Below are 17,807 nucleotides of genomic sequence, written 5' to 3'. Positions count from 1 at the left end.
GGAAGAAGATAGAAGCCAGAATAAGAAGGCGGGGGGAGGGGAAGGAGTACAAGCTGACAGGTGATAAGTGAAACCAGGCGAGGGGGAAGGTGGATGAAGTAAGAAGCTGGGAGGGTCTTGGCCAGAAACATCGACTGTTTATTCCTTTCCATAGATGCTGCCTGACCTGCTGAGTTCCTCCAGCATCTTGTGTGTATGGCTCTGGATTGCCAGCATCAACAGAATCTCTTGTGTTTAGGGGAGGAATGGGGCTTGTTGTGTTGTTGTTTTATTGCTTGTTGTGTTCTGTGCTGTTCTGGTGAGCAACATAGGCATGTTATGTTGGCCTGCCCCAGAATCTCCTTAGTTTGTGTTGGTTGCTAACGCAAATGACGTATATTACGATGTACATGTGATAAGTAAATAGGAATGCTGTCGAGTTAGTAGATCCGCTGCCTCACAGCTCTAGAGACCTGGGTTCAATCCCAACTTCTGATGCTGTCTATGTGGAGTTTGCACGTTCTCCCTGTGACAGCGTGGGGTTCCCTGGAGTGCCCTGGTTTCCTCCGACCTCCCGAAGACGTGCGCGTCGGCAAATTAATTGTCTCTAATGTGTAAGTGGGTTGGTAGAATCTGGGGGGAGATGATGTGAATGTGAGGAGAATTAGAAACATAGAAAACCTACAGCACAATGCGGGCCCTTCAGCCCACAAAGCTATACTGAACGACCCAGGCTTTACCCACAGCCCTCTATTTTTCTAAGCTCCATGTAGCCATCCAGGAGTCTCTAAAAGACCCTATGGTATCTGCCTCCACCACCGCCACCACTGTTGTCAGCAGCCCATTCCACGCACTCACCACTCCCTGTGTAAAAAACTTACCCCTGACATCTCCTCTGTACCTACTTCCAAGCACCTTAAAACTGTGCCCTCTCGTGTTAGCCATTTCAGCCCTGGGAAAAAGTCTCTGACTATCCACACGATCAATGCCTCTCATCATCTTATACACCTCTATCAGGTCACCTCTCATCCTCCGTCGCTCCAAGGAGAAAAGGCCGAGTTTACTCAACCTATTCTCATAAGGCATGCTCCCCAATCCAGGCAAAATCCTTGTAAATCTCCTCTGCACCCTTTCTATGGTTTCCACATCCTTCCTGTAGTGAGCCGACCAGAACTGAGTACAGTACTCCAAGTGGGGTCTGACCAGGGTCCTATATAGCTGCAACATTACCTCTTGGCTCCTAAACTCAATCCCACGATTGATGAAGGCCAATGCACCGTATGCCTTCTGAACCACATATTTAATGGGATGAGTGTAGGATTAGTGTAAATATGTGCTGAAAGTCAGTACAGACTCTGTGGCTGAAGGGTCTGTCACCCGCACAACTAAAGAAGAAAGAGATGAGGTTGCTGAATGGTTGGAAAGTGGTGAATGGGCACAGGATTAGTCTGTGAAGATCAAGATCACAAGGACAGCTTGTTACAGCTGTCAGGCTTCCTTCACGTTCTCATTTGAAGCCGCAGTTCCAGCTGCATGAAATGGCAGCCAAAGGTCTGACTAGAGGATGAACTTGACTTCCTCTTGGCATTACAGATGGGTAACAGAGCAGTTTATTTTGAAACCTAGTCAGTCCCTGATGTGAAGCCAAAGTGAATGCAGACAGGAGAAAGAGAGAGAGGGAGAGATAGAAGGAGAGGGTGAGGGTGAGAGGGAGAGGGAGAGGAAGAGGGAGAAGGAGAAGGGGAATAGGAGGAGGAGGAGGAGGAGGAGGAGGAGAGGGGCAATGGGTGGGGGAGGGGAAGGTGCAGGGGAGAGGTGGCCGAGATAGAGGAGAGAATGGGAGAGGTTGAGGGAGGGGAGGGAAGAGGGGGGAGTGGGAGGCAGAGAGAGGGAAAGGGAGATGGGGTGAGGGGGAAGGGGAAAGGGAGGGGATGGGAGAAGGAGAAGGGACGGGGAGTGTGGGGGAGAAGATGAGAGGGGGAGATGGGGAGGTAGGAGTGGAGGGAGAGAGTGGGGAGGGGGAGGGGGAGAGGGGAGAGGGAGGGGAGGAGGTGTAAGGTGGACTAGGGGGAAAGAGTGGGAGATGGGAAGAGGGGTATTACATTATTGGTTGTGAAGTGTTTAGGAACAAGATAAAGGACTGAAAGGTGGTGCAGAAGTGCTTTCTGTAGCTCTACTCCAATGTGGTGACTTTGATTAACAAGAGAAAGTCAGTTATGTCAGAATCAGAATCAAGTTTAATATCACTGGCATGTGTCGTGAAATTTGTTATGTTGTGAAATTCGTTATGTTGCAGGAGACAGGGAGTGGGGCAACTGGATATTCAGATGTTTCATCTGCATGCCTTACTAAACTGTGGATCCAAAGATTGCTTATATGGGGTTAAATTCCACATTCCTATTATTTTCCAAATAGCCAGCACTGACAGACCTTTATATTCCCATTTTGGATTTGCCCAGGAAAGAAGGAACTGTACCGGATACCTTCCGAACCCTGAGAGTCCGCAAAGATCAAACGATGCAAAGCAGCAAGGATGGCGTTGTTGGTGCTGAGGGCTGTCCGTCAGTGTCTTGGAGGGGGAGGTGAAAATCCACCAAGGTGTAACATGATTCAAGGCGTGAGCGGGGGGGGGGGGGGGGGAAGATGCCTCTACTGTCCCCTGAATCTTATCTTTTATCTCAAGCTTCATTTGCACAGATTGGCTAGATTGCAGCCATTCAAATCAGTACAAAGAACTGGCCTCAAAGCAAATGCTTTACAAAAACTCTACGGGTTGGGCTAATCTTGCGAGACTCCTGCCCCAGTTTGGAGCATTGTTTAACAGTGAGTGCACTGGGGCAGATTGCAAAAGTGGGGATGAAGGTGGGGGGGGGACTGAAAATGAGGTGGTATCAAGGGTTGGTATTGGTGTTGGTACTGGTTTTTAATTGTCTCATGTACCGAGATACAGTGAAAAGTTTGCGTTGCATACTGTTCATACAGATCAATTCATTACACAGTGCATTAAGGAAGAACAATGTAAAACAACATCAGTGTGGAATAACATGTAAGAGCTACAGAGAAAGTTCAGTGCAGGTAAATAGTAAGATGGAAGACCAAAATGAGGTAGGTTGTGAGATCAAGAGTTCAAGTTATCGTACTAGGAAACCATTCAGTACGTAGTCTTATAACAGCGGGAAAGTTGCTGTCCTTGAGCCTGGTGGTCTGTGCTTTCAGGCTTTCGTAAATTCTGCCCATTGGGAGAGGGGAGAGAGAGAATGTCCGGGGTGGGTGGGGTCATTGACGAACCTGACTTCCCAATCAATGCTTGCAATCTTCTGTGCTATGCACAGAGATCCCTCACTTCACATGCAGGAGAGGCACGAGTCCCAGAATGATCGCCGATGTCACGTGGCGTTCCCTTGGAAACTTGCAGAATTTTGTGTTGTCTTCTGTAAGTCTGGGAACATATCTTTAGATTCATAACTGTGACCCTGGGGCATGCCATGACTTGCACACCGTGGACAGCCACACAGCCTGCATCAAGTTAGCTGCTGCATTCCATTCTTATCATCAGACAACCTGTCTGAAATGAACCTTTTGAGTACTGACAGGACGCAGTTGATAGAGGAACGTGCACTGTACTCCATCCCCAGCCCCACTTCTTTCTGTTGAAACTCTTCTGAGGCAGATGATTCTCTTGCTTTGAGGGCAGGATATTGGGAACAGGAGCAAGATTAGGCCATTCACCCTGTCAAATCTGTCCTGCTATTCAATAAGACCATGGCTGACCTTCTAGATCAAACATCAGTCTCCTTCACCATCTCTCTGTCCTTTGATTCCTCTAATATCAAAATGTTCTCTGACCCCATTGACACCCACCAATTTTTTATCTATTCATCACGGAAAGCATCCTGTCCTGATGCATTATGGTTTGGTACAACAGCTGCTCTGCCCAAGACTCCAAGAAACTGCGGAGAATTGTGCACGCAGATCAGCACATCACGGAAACCAGCCACGTCTCCATGGACTTCTTGCTGCCTTGGTAAATTATTCAGCATAATCCAAGATCACACCCACCCATGTCATTCTCTCCTCTCCTTTCTCCCATCGAGCAGAAGATACGAAAGCCTGAAAGCACATACTACCAGGCTCGAGGGCAGTTTCTATCCCTGTTATCAAACTCTTGAACGGACCTCTTGTACAATAAGATGGACTCTTGACCTCACGATCTACCTTGTAATGGCCTTGCACCTTATTGCCTACATGCACCGCACTTTCTTTGAAGCTATAACATTTTATTCTGCATTTTGTTATTGTGTTCCCTTAAACTATCTTAAAGCACTGATTTGATGACATAATCTGTATGGGTGTTATGCAAAAGTGTTTCACTGTACCTCAGTATGTGTGACAATAATAAACCAACTACCGATTACCAGTACATATCAATGTCTTTTTTAAATGGAATCGCTGATGGAGCCCCCAAGTCAAGAATTCTAAAGATTCGCCATCCCCTGAGGGAAGTAATTTCTCCTCATTTCAGTCCTGAACTGTTTACCTCTTATTTGGAGACTTTGCCCCTGATTCCAGATTCCTCAGCAAGGGAAAATGTCCTCCCATTATCTGCCCTGTCAAATCCTCTAAAGAACAGATGCAACACCAACTCACTTCACCTCTTAAGACCAACCTGACACCCAGCGACTTTCATTGTCATACAGGTCCTTTGGCCCCCTGAGTCCGTGCTGACCATTAACCACCCATTTACACTGATTCTATTTATTCTCCTCACGTTCTCAACAAGTTTCCCTCTCCTAAACACTAGGGACAATTTATAGTAGCCAATTAAATCGCCAATCCGCAAGTCATTGGGATGTGGGAGGAAATCGGAGCACGTGGAGGGGGGTGAACCCAAATGGGCCATCTGTATTCTACAACATTACCCAGGTCCTGACCATTGGCTGTGTAAGTCCTACCTGGCTGTGGCTTCCTGTCTCAGTCTGAATATGTTCACATCTGCTGTCCAATCTCCCAGCATCGGTCACAGTGTGCACTGACCTCAGGAAACTGTGTGCACCCTCCTCTGTCACCTTGGTAAGATCAATTTAAATTCAAGGCTAGTTCCACAACCACTGAGCTTCTCATTATGGGACAGTACCCATGGAAACCAAGAGCAGACACCAGTACCTCCAGTTCTGGTATGAACTCTTCGAAGTTGGCTTGTTGTCCCTGGACGTCAGTTTCCAATGTGTAAACACACGCCATTATAGTCATAGAGCTATAGCGCACTACAACACAGAAACAGGCCCTTTGGCCCATCTAGTCCATGCTGAATTATTATACTGCCAAAACCCATCAACATGCACCTTGACCATGGTTTTCCATACCCCTCCCACCTATGTACATATCCAAACTTCTCTTAAATGTTGAAATCAAATTAACATCCACCACTTCTGCTGGCAGCTCATTGCACACTCTCACAACCCTCTGAGTGAAGAGGTTCCTTCTCATGTTCCACTTTACCGTTCACCCTTAACCTATGACCTCTTGTTCCAGTCTCACAGAACCTCAGTAGATAACGCCTGCTTGTGTTTACCCTATCTATACCTCTGATAATGTGTATACCTCTATAAATTCTCCCCTCATTCTCCTGTGCTCCAGCGAAAAAATTCCTAACCTGTTTAATCTTTCCCTGTAACTGAAGTCCTCAAGTCCCGACAACGTCCTTGTAAATTTTCTCTGCACTCTTTCAATTTTATTGATATCTTTGCAATAGGGTAGATGATCTGAACTGCTGTACTCAATACATTAATCTCTGAAGGCTACAGTGTAAATCACCTCTCAAAGTCCAACTCTACATTCCTGTCATGGGAGGTGGAAATGGATAAGGCCAGCCAACAATTAAACCAACTTCTCGGTCAGGCAAAGTAGCTAAAAGTTTTCAGATTGCACAGAAGGAGTCATCTGTGGCCCACTGAAACTGCTCTTGTCTGATTAAATAAGGTAGACAATCAGGATCTTCCTCCCAGTGTAGGAATGTCAAATACTACAGTGTATGGATTTAAGGGGACAGGGAGAAGTTTCAAATGAGATGTGTAGGGAAAGGTTTTTTACACAGACTGGTGGGTGCCTCCAACGTGCTGGATAGGATAGGGGCATTTAAGAGACTCTTAGATAGGTACATGAATATGCAGGGCAGAGGGACAAGCAGAAATGATCATTGTTCATTATTGTCACATGTGCCAAGGAGCAGTGAAAAACATTGCCAACTATCCAGATCATTTCATCACATCAGTACGTCGAGATAGTACAAGACAAGAACAATAACAGAGTGCAGAGTAAAGTGTTACAGATAAAGCACAGTGCAGGCAGACAATAAGCTGCAAGGTCACAACCAGGTAGATTGTGGGGTAAAGAGTCCATCTTATTGTACTGGGAGATCATTCAGTAGTCCTGTATCAGCCGGATAGACGCTGTCCTTAAGCCTGTTAGTACGTGCTTTCAGGCTTTTGTATCTTCTGCCCCGTTGGAGAGGAGAAGAGAGAAGAGATTTAGTTTAATTTGACATCATGCTCAGCTCAGGCATCACATTATGTTCTGTGAGGGAACGTAGTTACAAAATGTGGTCATTTAAAGCTGAGGTGACCGTGAACAACTTTATGCAGTCGTTGAGCCTGGAGTGTGCAGAGGCTGGGTAATTGAGGGTATTTAAAGAGGCATTAAATAAATCGTTGGAAGTTCAGGGGGTATGGGGAACTGGTGCAGAAGAGATGAGGCCAGGGGCAGACCAGCCAAGGTGATACTGAGTGGCGGGGCAGACTTGAGGGTCTGAGTGGCCTAATCCTGCTCCTACTTTCTTCGATTCTTGTTTCATATGTTCCTGGTGTTATTATGCTCCTAATTTCTTGTCGTGTTCTTAAGTTCTTATGGCATAACGGGTATAGCCGCTCCCTCACAGCTCTGGAGATCTGGTTCCAACTTCAGGTGCTGTCTATGTGGAGTCTGCATGTTCTCCCTGTGACTGCGTGGGTTTCCCCCACGTGCTCTAGTTCCCTCTCACATCTGCAGTAAAACCCTTTTTACAGTGTGAGGGCTAGAATCTGGGGAGGGAGAGGAAGAGTTGATGGGAATGTGAGGAGAATAAAATGGGAACAATATGGTCTTCATGGTGAGCACAGACTCAGTGGGCGGAAGGACCTGTCTCCATGATGTATCTATAAAACTCTGGTTAGACTACACTTTAGTCTAGTTTGTGTTCAGTTCTGGTCACCTCATTATAGGAAGGATGTGGAAGCTTTAGAGAGGGTGCAGAGGAGATTTACCAGGGTGCTGCCTGGATTGAGAGCGTGTCATGAGGAGAGGTTGAGTGGGCTAGGGCTTTCCCCTTGGAGCAAAGGAGGACGAGAGGTGACTTTATAGAGGTGTACAAGATAAAAAGAGGCATAGATTGAGTGGACAGCCAGAGTTTTTCACTCAGGTTGGTACTGGCTAATATGAGGGGGCATAAGTTTACGTTGATTAGAGGAATGTAGAGGAAGAATGTCAGAGGTAAGTTTTTTACACAAAGAATGGTAGGAATGGGGAACACTCTGCTAGGGATGGCGGTAAAGGCAGATATATTAGGGACATTTAGGAGACTCTTAATAGGCACATGGACGTAAGAAAGAAGGAGGGTTATGTGAGAGGGAAGACCTATCTTAGAGTAGGTTAAAGGGCTGGCAGAACATTGTGGGATGAAAGGCCTGTACTGTACTTTACTGTTCTGTTTTATGCTCTACGCTCTTTGTATCTCTCTATGTGTTCCTGTTCTTATGTTCAAGCCCCCTCCGGAGACTCAAGCACGGAAGCTAGCAACAAGTAGCACCATAGAGTGGTCAACTACAAAGAGAGAGAGAGTCTAATAACCTCCACTTGACATCTAATGAGATGATTACTGATGAATTCTCCCATCAGCAGTGAGTCAGTGTCCTCACTGTCTGGAAAGTTGACTGGATCATGTACTTAAATCCTCCGATTGCAAGAACAGGCCATGTGCCTTGGTGATGGGCTCAACTCCTGGCCCTTTCCGCCTATTATGTACAAGACAGGGGTGCAACATTTGCCTGGAAGAGTGTTGAGTGATATCACACAGGGAAAGGGCTATTGCAGCACAGTCATTAAGCTACTGGGCTAACATCCAGAAGCCAAGACCATTAATCAGGCCACGAGTACAATTCCAGCTCTGGCAATTTAAGTGATTAAATAAATGTGCAATTAAAAGCTGGTAATAGCAACTACGAAACTATCTAATTGTTATTTAAAAGCCCATTTGGTCCATTCATATTCAATATGGTGTCTATCACAGAACTAGGCCTTTCGGCCCAATCAGTCCACCCCAGCTTTTATGCTTCACTGGAACACCTTCTTATATTTCTTCATCTTAATCGATTTTCTCCCTCCTGCTCCCTTAACTGCAAAGCCCATTCACTTCATTCGCTCAAAGTAGGTATGGCTTCCTCATTCCCACCACTCTTGGGGTAAAGTTTTGTCAGAATTCTGTGCTGGATTCCTGAATGACTCTCCAACATTGATAGCCTCCGGTTATGCTCTCCACCATGTGGAAGCAATCTCCTTCTGTCCAGGCTACCAAAAGCTCCATCATTACAGGGCTCTATATGTCACCCCTCAGCCACTCCTCCTCAGGAGAAAGGAGAAGCAAACTGTGCTTTTCTGATAGGCAGAGCCGCAAACTTCTGGTGTCATCCTTGTGACCCTCTCTGCACCCTCTTCAGCTCCTCAAGTGTGGCCTCACTTGGGGAAGCTCCAAGAACTGCTTGCAGTTTAAGGTCACCATATTATTAAAAAAGAAATGGACAGGTTTAACAAACAATCTGCTGGAGAAAATCAGCAGGTTAAGCAGTATCTGTGGGAGGAAAGGAACCGTTGAAGTTTTGGGTCAAAACCCTGTGTCATGGTGAATAAAATGTAATTAGCGTAGGTTTGATGACTGGCATGAATTTCAATGGACAAAAGGACCTCTTTCCAATCATGTGTGACCCTGCTGCCTCTTCTCATTTCTGGCCCCATTGGGATGTCGTCTCTCAGAGAAACAATCACTTCCCACCATTCAGATCAGGATGCTTGATAAATGGAAGTGACCTCACACTTTGAGGACTTCGAGCAGAGGTGTTGGAAGACCTGTGCAATGCTTGTATATCAGATTATAAGAGGCATAGATAGAGTGGACAGCCAGTGCCTTTTCCCAGGGTGGAAATGGCTATTACCAGAGGACATCCTTTTAAGGCAAGTGAAGGTAAGTTTAGGGGAGATGTCCAAGCAATGCGTTTTTTCACACAGAGAGTGCTGGATGCCTGGAATGCACTGCCGGGGGTGGTAGTAGAGGCAGATTCGTTAGGGGCATTTAAGAGACTCTCTTAAATGTCCCTAAAGAGAGAGACACATGGATGATAGAAAACTGGAGGGTTATGGGCTATGTAGGAGGGAAGGGTTCAATTGAATGTGGAGCAGGTTAAAAGTCTAGCACAACATCATGGGACAAAGGACCCATACTGAACTGTTCTGAAGATGGGCACCAGAGGGAGGAGATAGGCAGATGAGGAGAAGAAAAGGGGTGAGGGGAAAGCCAGTATGAGGAATAGAAAAGCAGAGAAGGGAGAGGGGGAGAAATTACCAGAAGTTAGAGAAATCAATGTAAACTGGAGCAATAGTTGGACCTTTGAACCTACTTCACCTTTCGACAATATCAGGGCTGATTCATCTTGTCAAGTGCCACCATACTGCCAACAGCCTTTGATTCTCCTAATGTTGAAAACACTGCCTGCAACAGTATTGAATATTAGAACAAAAGTTACAGGAAAAAGAGTACACAATTTGGATCCATGGCTGATCTGTGGCTAACTCCACATATTCAGTGACTGAGTATCTGTTTCTCCGCAGTACAGAGCACCAACTATTTACAGCTTGCTGAACAAAGAAATTTCCCTCATAAAATCACAAAGGTGAACAACACAGAACTAGGCCCTTTGGCTCAACTTGCCATGCTGACCAAGTGGGCCAGCTCCATTTGCCTGTGTTTGGCCTATGTATTTGTCCAATTTTTAATATTTGTAATTGTACCTGCCTCGACCACACCTGCTGGCAGCTCATTCCATGTGGCCACCATCCTCCGTGTGAAAGACTTGCCTTCAGGTCCTCTTTAAATCTTCCTCCCTCTATGCTCTCTATATTTAGACTCCCTACCCTGAGAAAAAGACTGTGACCGTTCTATGCTATCTATACTCCTCATGGTTTTATAAACCTTTTGAAAGGTCAGCCTCCTGCACTCCGGGGAAAAAAGCCACATTCGATCTAATCTCCCCTTATAGCTCAAGCCATCCAGCTCTGGTAATATCCTCCTGAATCTTTCCTGCATCCTTTCCTGCTTAATCGCATTCTTCCTATGGCCAGAACTGCACACAATACTCCAAGCATGGTCTCACCAACATCTTGTACAGACTACATGGCTTCAAGGGCTGGCGTGAGGTTGTGGCAATGGGGGAAGGTCATGTTGGGGGCGGGAAAGGACATGCTTAGCCATGACTGCTCTCTTAGCAAGCATTGGGATAATGGTTCAGGTTCTGGTTCTTTCTATTGCTGTTTTTGTGATTATCTTGTCTCTTATAGAGTCATAGAGCACTACAGCACAGAAATAGGCCCTTTGGCCCATCTAGTCCATGCCAGCCTGATGCTCTGCCTGCACCTGCACCATATCTCTCCAAACCCTCCCATCATCTGCCTACCTAAACTTCTCCTAAATGTTCCGAATGAACCCACATCCATCACCTTCTGTCGGCAGCTTGTTCCACATTCACACTACCCTCTGAGTGAAAAAGCTCCCCCTCAGATTCCTCTGAAATATTTCACCTCTCATTCTAAATCTATGACCTCTAGTCCTAGTCTCATCAAACCTGAGGGGAAAAAGCTGCATGCATTGACCATACCTATACCCCTAATAATTTGGTATGCCTCTGGAACAGGGGTTCCCAACCTTGTTTATGCCATAGACTGATACCATTAAGCCAGGGGTCCACGGACCCTAGGTTGGGAACCCCTGCTTTAGAAGATCAACTCTCATTCTCCTGCATGCCAGAGAATCGGTGTTGGACTAATTTTCCTTTCCATACCTTTGAAGGTGGGAAGCCCCTTAGCACAGTGAGTCCCTTTGACTGGTCGTCTCTCCCTGCAAGATTAAGCTGCAAGTCCTGGAGTGGGCAATGCACAAAATGCTGGAAGACAGAAGAAGAGCTCGGCATCATATCGGGCACTGAACTCATTGAGGTTTGGGTGCATGAGGCCGAAAGTTAGGCCCCTACTCAGAATGTTCCGCCTCAGAGAGGGGAAGGTCAGAGCCGATGCTGAAGACACAGTGGGGGCTGGAGCTGGGGTCAGGGAAGCACAGAGGATTGGAGGAGTCAGTGGAGAGTGGAGGGTGGAGGGGCCAAGGAAAGTGGGGTAGGAGAAAGGTGGGGGCTCCAGCATTTTGTGTGTCTTGTTCAAGATTCCCAACATCTGTAGAATCTCTTCTGTATAAGGCCTGGAGTAGGAACAAGCGCAATGGATCCTACTTGTTTTTGGAATGGCCTCCCAGAATAATGGTGTCTGGCTGACAATGTGAAACTCACCAGGAAACATAAGGCTCCGGTTTATAAAATTAACCTGGTTGTTGTCTACGAGGAGCCAGATACAACACAGGAAGAAATAACCAATGGACAGCCAACAACATTTCTGCCTTACAGCTTCAGTCACCCTGGTCCGATCCTGACTTCAGGTGCTGTGTCTGTGGCTCACAGGTTTCCTCTGTGGTTGAGCCAAATGGATTCCTTCCTGCGCCGTAACCCTGGACGATATGTGGAGCTGGAGGGCTGTGTTTTCAGCCAGATTTGTTCAGTATGTAATGGAATGGGTGTGTGTGTGTGTGTGTGTGTGTGTGTGTGTGTGTGTGTGTGTGTGTGTGTGTGTGTGTGTGTGTGTGTGTGTGTATGTGTGTGTGTGTGTGTGTGTGTGTGCGGTAACACTGTACTTCATAAATCAAAAACAGAGGTAGTTCCATCTTGTTGTTTATTCAGCTGACTGCACTTAATTGGTTCAGTATAACATTTAAAATCAAATTTGTCTTGTATTAATTATCAACAATTGCTGTAATAATTGGTGATTATTTGACTAAGTAGCATTGTTTTTGACAAGCGCTAGACTTGATTTTAAATCTTTTATATGTTAATCTCCACCACCTTCTGAAGGACAGTTAGGGATGGGTGATAAATGCTGGCCTTCCTAGCGATGTTCACACCCAGTAAATAAATAGAATCCTTTGCATCTATAAGGTTTCATCTGGGACTAATATCATCCTCTCCAACTAAATGCACCCATGGGGTTAAGATAACAACAGGGGCATAGTCTTGACTGTTGCAATTTCCTCCTATTTTTGCCAGGCTCCAAGTGGCCTAAATTGCATTCCTTAAAGGCATTCCTGAAAGCCTTCTCCAAACACGAGCTGCAAATATTTTTTTGTTGACCCACGAGACTCTGCAAGTGCCTTCTTGTTCTTTAGGACATCAGGTCAAAGAAGCAGCTTTATGGCTGAACCCTTGGTGTAATACGTTGACTAAAACCAACAAGTTCGGTCTTAATTGTGAGTGGTAGAGGAGTAAAGGATTTGTGCCATCAGGTCAAACAAGTCTATTAGCCTGGACAATTGAGTGGCACTTTCAGACCCTGACTGAGATCCACGAAGAGAGGGAGTGTGTGTGTGTGTGTGTGTGTGTGTGTGTGTGTGTGTGTGTGTGTGTGTGTGTGTGTGTGTGTGTGTGTGTGTGTGTGTGTGTGTGTGTGTGTGTGGTGAAGTCTGACCGATGGACAGATTAGACCACGGACTGATTCAATGCTTTATTTTCACCACATAATCTTAAACATATTCAGAATCAGCAGGAGATATTTAGAGCGACAGTTAACATAATTACTGGGGCTCTTCCCACTTGCCTGCTGCTGACCTTGTCCTATTAATTTTTGCCTCATCCAAAAGCCTACAGGGTGTGAAGACAGGCAGGTAGAAGAGGAAGTGTTATTGAGTTACATGGTACAGAACTGGGCCCTTCATTGTGTCCATGTTGACCTTAATGCTGTTTGCCTGCATTAGGACCATATCCTTCCATACCTTCCCTAATTAAGTGCCTGAATGCCTCTCACCTGATTCCACCACCTCCTCTGGCAGCACATTCCAGATATGTGTGAAATACTCTGTGTAAAACCCTCAGATCCTCATCCTCTGACCCTAAACCTAAGTGCTTACCCATGAAGCCTCTATGAGCATGCAGTGGTGTAGCTTTCTCACATCCAATGGTCTTTTCATACCTGTCACCTTCATGTAATCACCCAGTCGAATAGCCTTGCTTCTGGTGGCTTTTCGAGTGGAGACATCACTGGTCCTCCTGGACTCACAAGGGTGGTTCTACTTCCGGATTGTCCCAGTGGGTGGGGCGGGGAGGGGAAGGTGGCTACAGCAGCTGGTGAGGGGCTCAATGTACCATGCCTGCTTCTGGAACTCTGCAGGAGACTCAATGCTACAGCTTATGAAATCAACATGGATCTCATGAACGAGCTGTGGGAAATGGCGATGGAGAGCTGAACAATCGTGGGTGATGTTTGGAACTGCGGAGCAAGTTTTCAGCCAAAATTGTTCAGTATATAATGCAATGTGCCTGAGTGTGTGTGTGTGTTAACCCTGTACCTCATAAATCAGAAACAGAGGTAGCTCCAACATGTTGTTTATTCAGCCGACTCCACTTAATTAGTTCAGCGTACCATTTAAAATCAGATGTCTTTGTATTAATTATCAACAACTGTTGTAATAATTGACCATTATTTGACTAAGTAGCATTCATTTTGACAAGCACCAGATTTGATTTTAAGACCAATGTGTTTTGAAGCAAATCTAGTCTTAGTAAAATTGACCACAAAATGACCAGATTGGTCCATTGATGTCCTTCATATGTGTACACTGAACTATTTCAAAATGGTTCAGCAAATTATTCAATTGTATCTAACTACTGATCAAAACACAAGGACACTTCCGGATTCAGCACCCAGGGTCGATTGAGACACTAGATTAAAGTATGGGATTGAACACATTGACTGAGCCTCCACAGTCCTTGAGAATAGAAAATTCCGAAGATCCGCTGGCCTCTGTCCTTCTCCTAATCTCAGTCCTAAACAGCCTATTCTTTATTCTCAATTCTGTGAAGCTGGACTCCATAGCCAGCTTCCCTGTATCCATTCTGTCAAGCCCTTTAAGAATTGTGTAAGTTTCAGTGAGGTCTCCTCCAGTTCTTCTGAACTCCACAGAATACAGTCCCAGTCCACTTAATCTCTCTTCATATGGCAAACTGCACTATCCCTAGAACCAGTCTGATAAGTCCATGTTCCAAGCCTATTCTGGTATCTGTCCCCCACTTTTCCTTTGCTACATTGACGACTGCATTGGTGCTGCTTCCTGCACGCATGCTGAGCTCGTTGACTTCATCAACTTTGCCTCCAACTTTCACCCTGCCCTCAAGTTTACCTGGTCCATTTCTGACACCTCCCTCCCCTTTCTAGATCTTTCTGTCTCTGTCTCTGGAGACAGCTTATCTACTGATGTCTACTATAAGCCTACGGACTCTCACAGCTCCCTGGACTATTTCTCTTCCCACCCTGTCTCTTGCAAAAATGTCATCCCCCTCTCGCAATTCCTCCGTCTCCGCCGCATCTGCTCTCAGGATGAGGCTTTTCATTCCAAGACGAAGGAGATGTCCTCCTTTTTTAAAGAAAGGGGCTTCCCTTCCTCCACTATCAACTCTGCTCTCAAACGCATCTCCCCCATTTCACGCACATCTGCTCTCACCTCATCCTCCCGCCACCCCACTAGGAATAGGGTTCCCCTTGTCCTCTCCTACCACCCCACCAGCCTCTGGGTCCAACATATTATTCTCCGTAACTTCCGCCACCTCCAATGGGATCTCACCACTAAGCACATCTTTCCACCCCCCGCCCCCCCCTGCATTCCGCAGGGATTGCTCCCTACACAACTCCCTTGTCCATTCGTCCCCCCCATCCCTCCCCACTGATCTCCCTCCCGGCACTTATCCTTGTAAGCGGAACAAGTGCTACACGTGCCCCTATACTTCCTCCCTCACCATCTTGTAGTGAGTCTTCAGACACAGGTGGAACAAAGCTGGCAGACAACAAATTTCTGACTATTAACAACATTATTAAACCTGATGCGTGCTCTATCATTGGGGGACCCTTTCTTTCAGTTCCCATTTTTACAAATCTAACTCAATGTAACTTTCCTGGTGGGATCTGGACTCATGCCTGTGAATCATCAGGGGAGCCCTGTGGAGTGCTGGCTCATCCAGTGGAATTGTTGCTTCCTCTGGCGGGGGCATCTAGCATCGAATAATTGCTGAGCCAGGAGAGAACTGAGGTGGAAGCAGGGAGTGATTCATTTAGCAAGAGGGTAGTGAATTTTTGTAATTTTCTACTCATGAGGCAACAGTTCAATTGCTGAGTATATTCAAGATAGATTTTTGGTTCTTAAGGAAACTAAGAGATATTGGATTAATGCAGTGGTGCTGAGTTAAAGATGAGCCATGACTCCAGTGATTGAAGGGCCAAATTCATTGCCTTTGATCCCTTAAACCTTAAAGCACTCCCACCACTCCCTGCATGTCTTCTCAGCTCCTGTTTCAGTGTTGTGTCACTGCTTTCCTGTGGTCCTCCATGAGTCCAGCTGCTTTTGCCATTCCACTGGGTTATGGTGGGGGTGGGGTGGGGGGTCACAGGTCAAGAATGGCCAGGTCACACCAGGCAATGATTCCGCCACCTGCAACTCACTTCAGTCCGATCCAGGGAGCTAATAAATATGCAGCAGTCACAGCCGAAAGCTCAACTCAGGCTGAGGGAACAGCTTGTGAACTGTCGAGGGTGGCGGATGGTTGGAATCCTGTCCCCAAAAAGGCTGTGGAAGTTCCGACACTGAGTACGTTCAAGACAGGGACTGTTAGTTTTTTGGACATTGTCAAATCAAGTTGAGTTTATTGTTTATGAGAATTGGGGGAGGGGAGGAGTTATGTTAGAGTCAGATAAGTGAGAATATTTAATTTTCTTTTATTTAATTAGAGATACAGCATGGTAACCGGCCCTTCTGGCCCAACAAGTCCAGCCAATTACACCCATGTGACCTACCAACCCTTACGTCTTTGGAAAGTGGGAGGAAACCGGAGCACCTGGAGGAAACTCAAGCAGTCAAGGGGAGAACGTACAAACGTAATGGAATTGAACCCAGGTAGCTAGCACTGTAATAGCATTACGCTAACTGCGATGATACCGTGCTGTCCTATACACCAACACAGGAACTCAATGGCTGTGTGGATTTGATGGACCAAATGGCCTGTTTCTGTGCTGTATCATTCTAAAGTTCAATGTTCAAATTTCAATATTGAAAGTAAATTTTATTATCAAAGTACCTATATGTCACCATATAGAACCTCTGAGATTCATTTTCTTGTGAGCACACTCAGCAAATCTATAGAATAGTAAGTATAACAGGGTCAGTGAAAGTTCACAGCACAGGATTGAACCCCGGTCTCTGGAGTTGTGAGACAGCAGCTCTACCAGCTGTGCCACTGTGCCGCCCCAAGGGTGACTGGTTTAAGCCCCGATGCTCTCTGAGGTTGATGTAAAAGGTTGCTTGGCACATTTTGAAGAAAGGCAGAAGAGTTGACTTCAGTGTCCTGGCCAATATTTACCAGTATTACACAAAGTACCTGGCCATTATCCAAAATGCAATTTATGGGAGCTTGCTATGTATACATCATTCAATGCATATGATAGTGACTCTATATTAGCACACACCTTGGTGATTGTAAATTTGTCCATTGTAACATCAATACAAGCTCCTTATTTTTACATGTTGACTGGGAATAACATGCCTAGATATTTTCACAGAGGACAAATATAACTTAAATCCTTGAATAACTCTTTTCAAAATTCTACTCTATTAGTTGACAACCTGCCTGGTGGTGGGAGTGGGTATGAGGTGGCAGTAGTTCATGGGCATACTCCATGGCAACCAGTTGGTAGTGGGCCTCTTTGTCTTCATGGCCTTGGAAGACCCATGTTTTCTCCTCATTAATAGTTGGTGGCAAAGCTTAGTCCCTGAAGGAGCCTGGGTGGCTAGAGGGGTAGGAGGTGAGTGACTGGATTTAGACAAAAGACCTGGGATACTTCGGCCTAGTCGGTCTCTTCCCACTGTGCTGGTGTTGCCGAGAAACAAAACTCTCCCTTTGTCATTACTAAAAATAAGACGTTGACCTTATCAGCCTACAACCTGAACTACCACCAAGAATATTGCAGGATCCAGATTTGGGGCAATTTTTAGCTTTGCAGCTACTTGCCTATTCTTTCTACTTGTTTGGGGCTGGGAGGGGTTTGTCAAGGGTTAAAGTCATGGGTGACTTTTGTACCTTTCACTCCTGCGTTTAATTCCAGTCAGCAAATGAGTAAAATGACGTCAATATGCGGCTAATATTTTCACCAGTGAAAATGTCAATAATATTTTAATTGGATTAAACACAGTGGCTCAGTGGAGTTCACATAAACAGTTGGGATCCAAGCATAACTTTGAACTAAGTGCAGAATTCCATAGTGCCAAACCACTTGCTGTTTGCTCCCATTGTATAAACCTCCGCGTCCAAACACGCAACATGAAAGGGAAGTGGCCACGTGTAATCCTGGGCATTATTCACAGTCCGAATTTCCCATCAACTCCTTCCCACCCT

This window comes from Mobula birostris, chromosome X (genome assembly GCF_030028105.1).
Source record: "Mobula birostris isolate sMobBir1 chromosome X, sMobBir1.hap1, whole genome shotgun sequence".
Taxonomy (NCBI): domain Eukaryota; kingdom Metazoa; phylum Chordata; class Chondrichthyes; order Myliobatiformes; family Myliobatidae; genus Mobula; species Mobula birostris.
The sequence above is the reverse complement of the archived record's forward strand: the minus strand, read 5'-3'. Positions refer to the sequence as shown.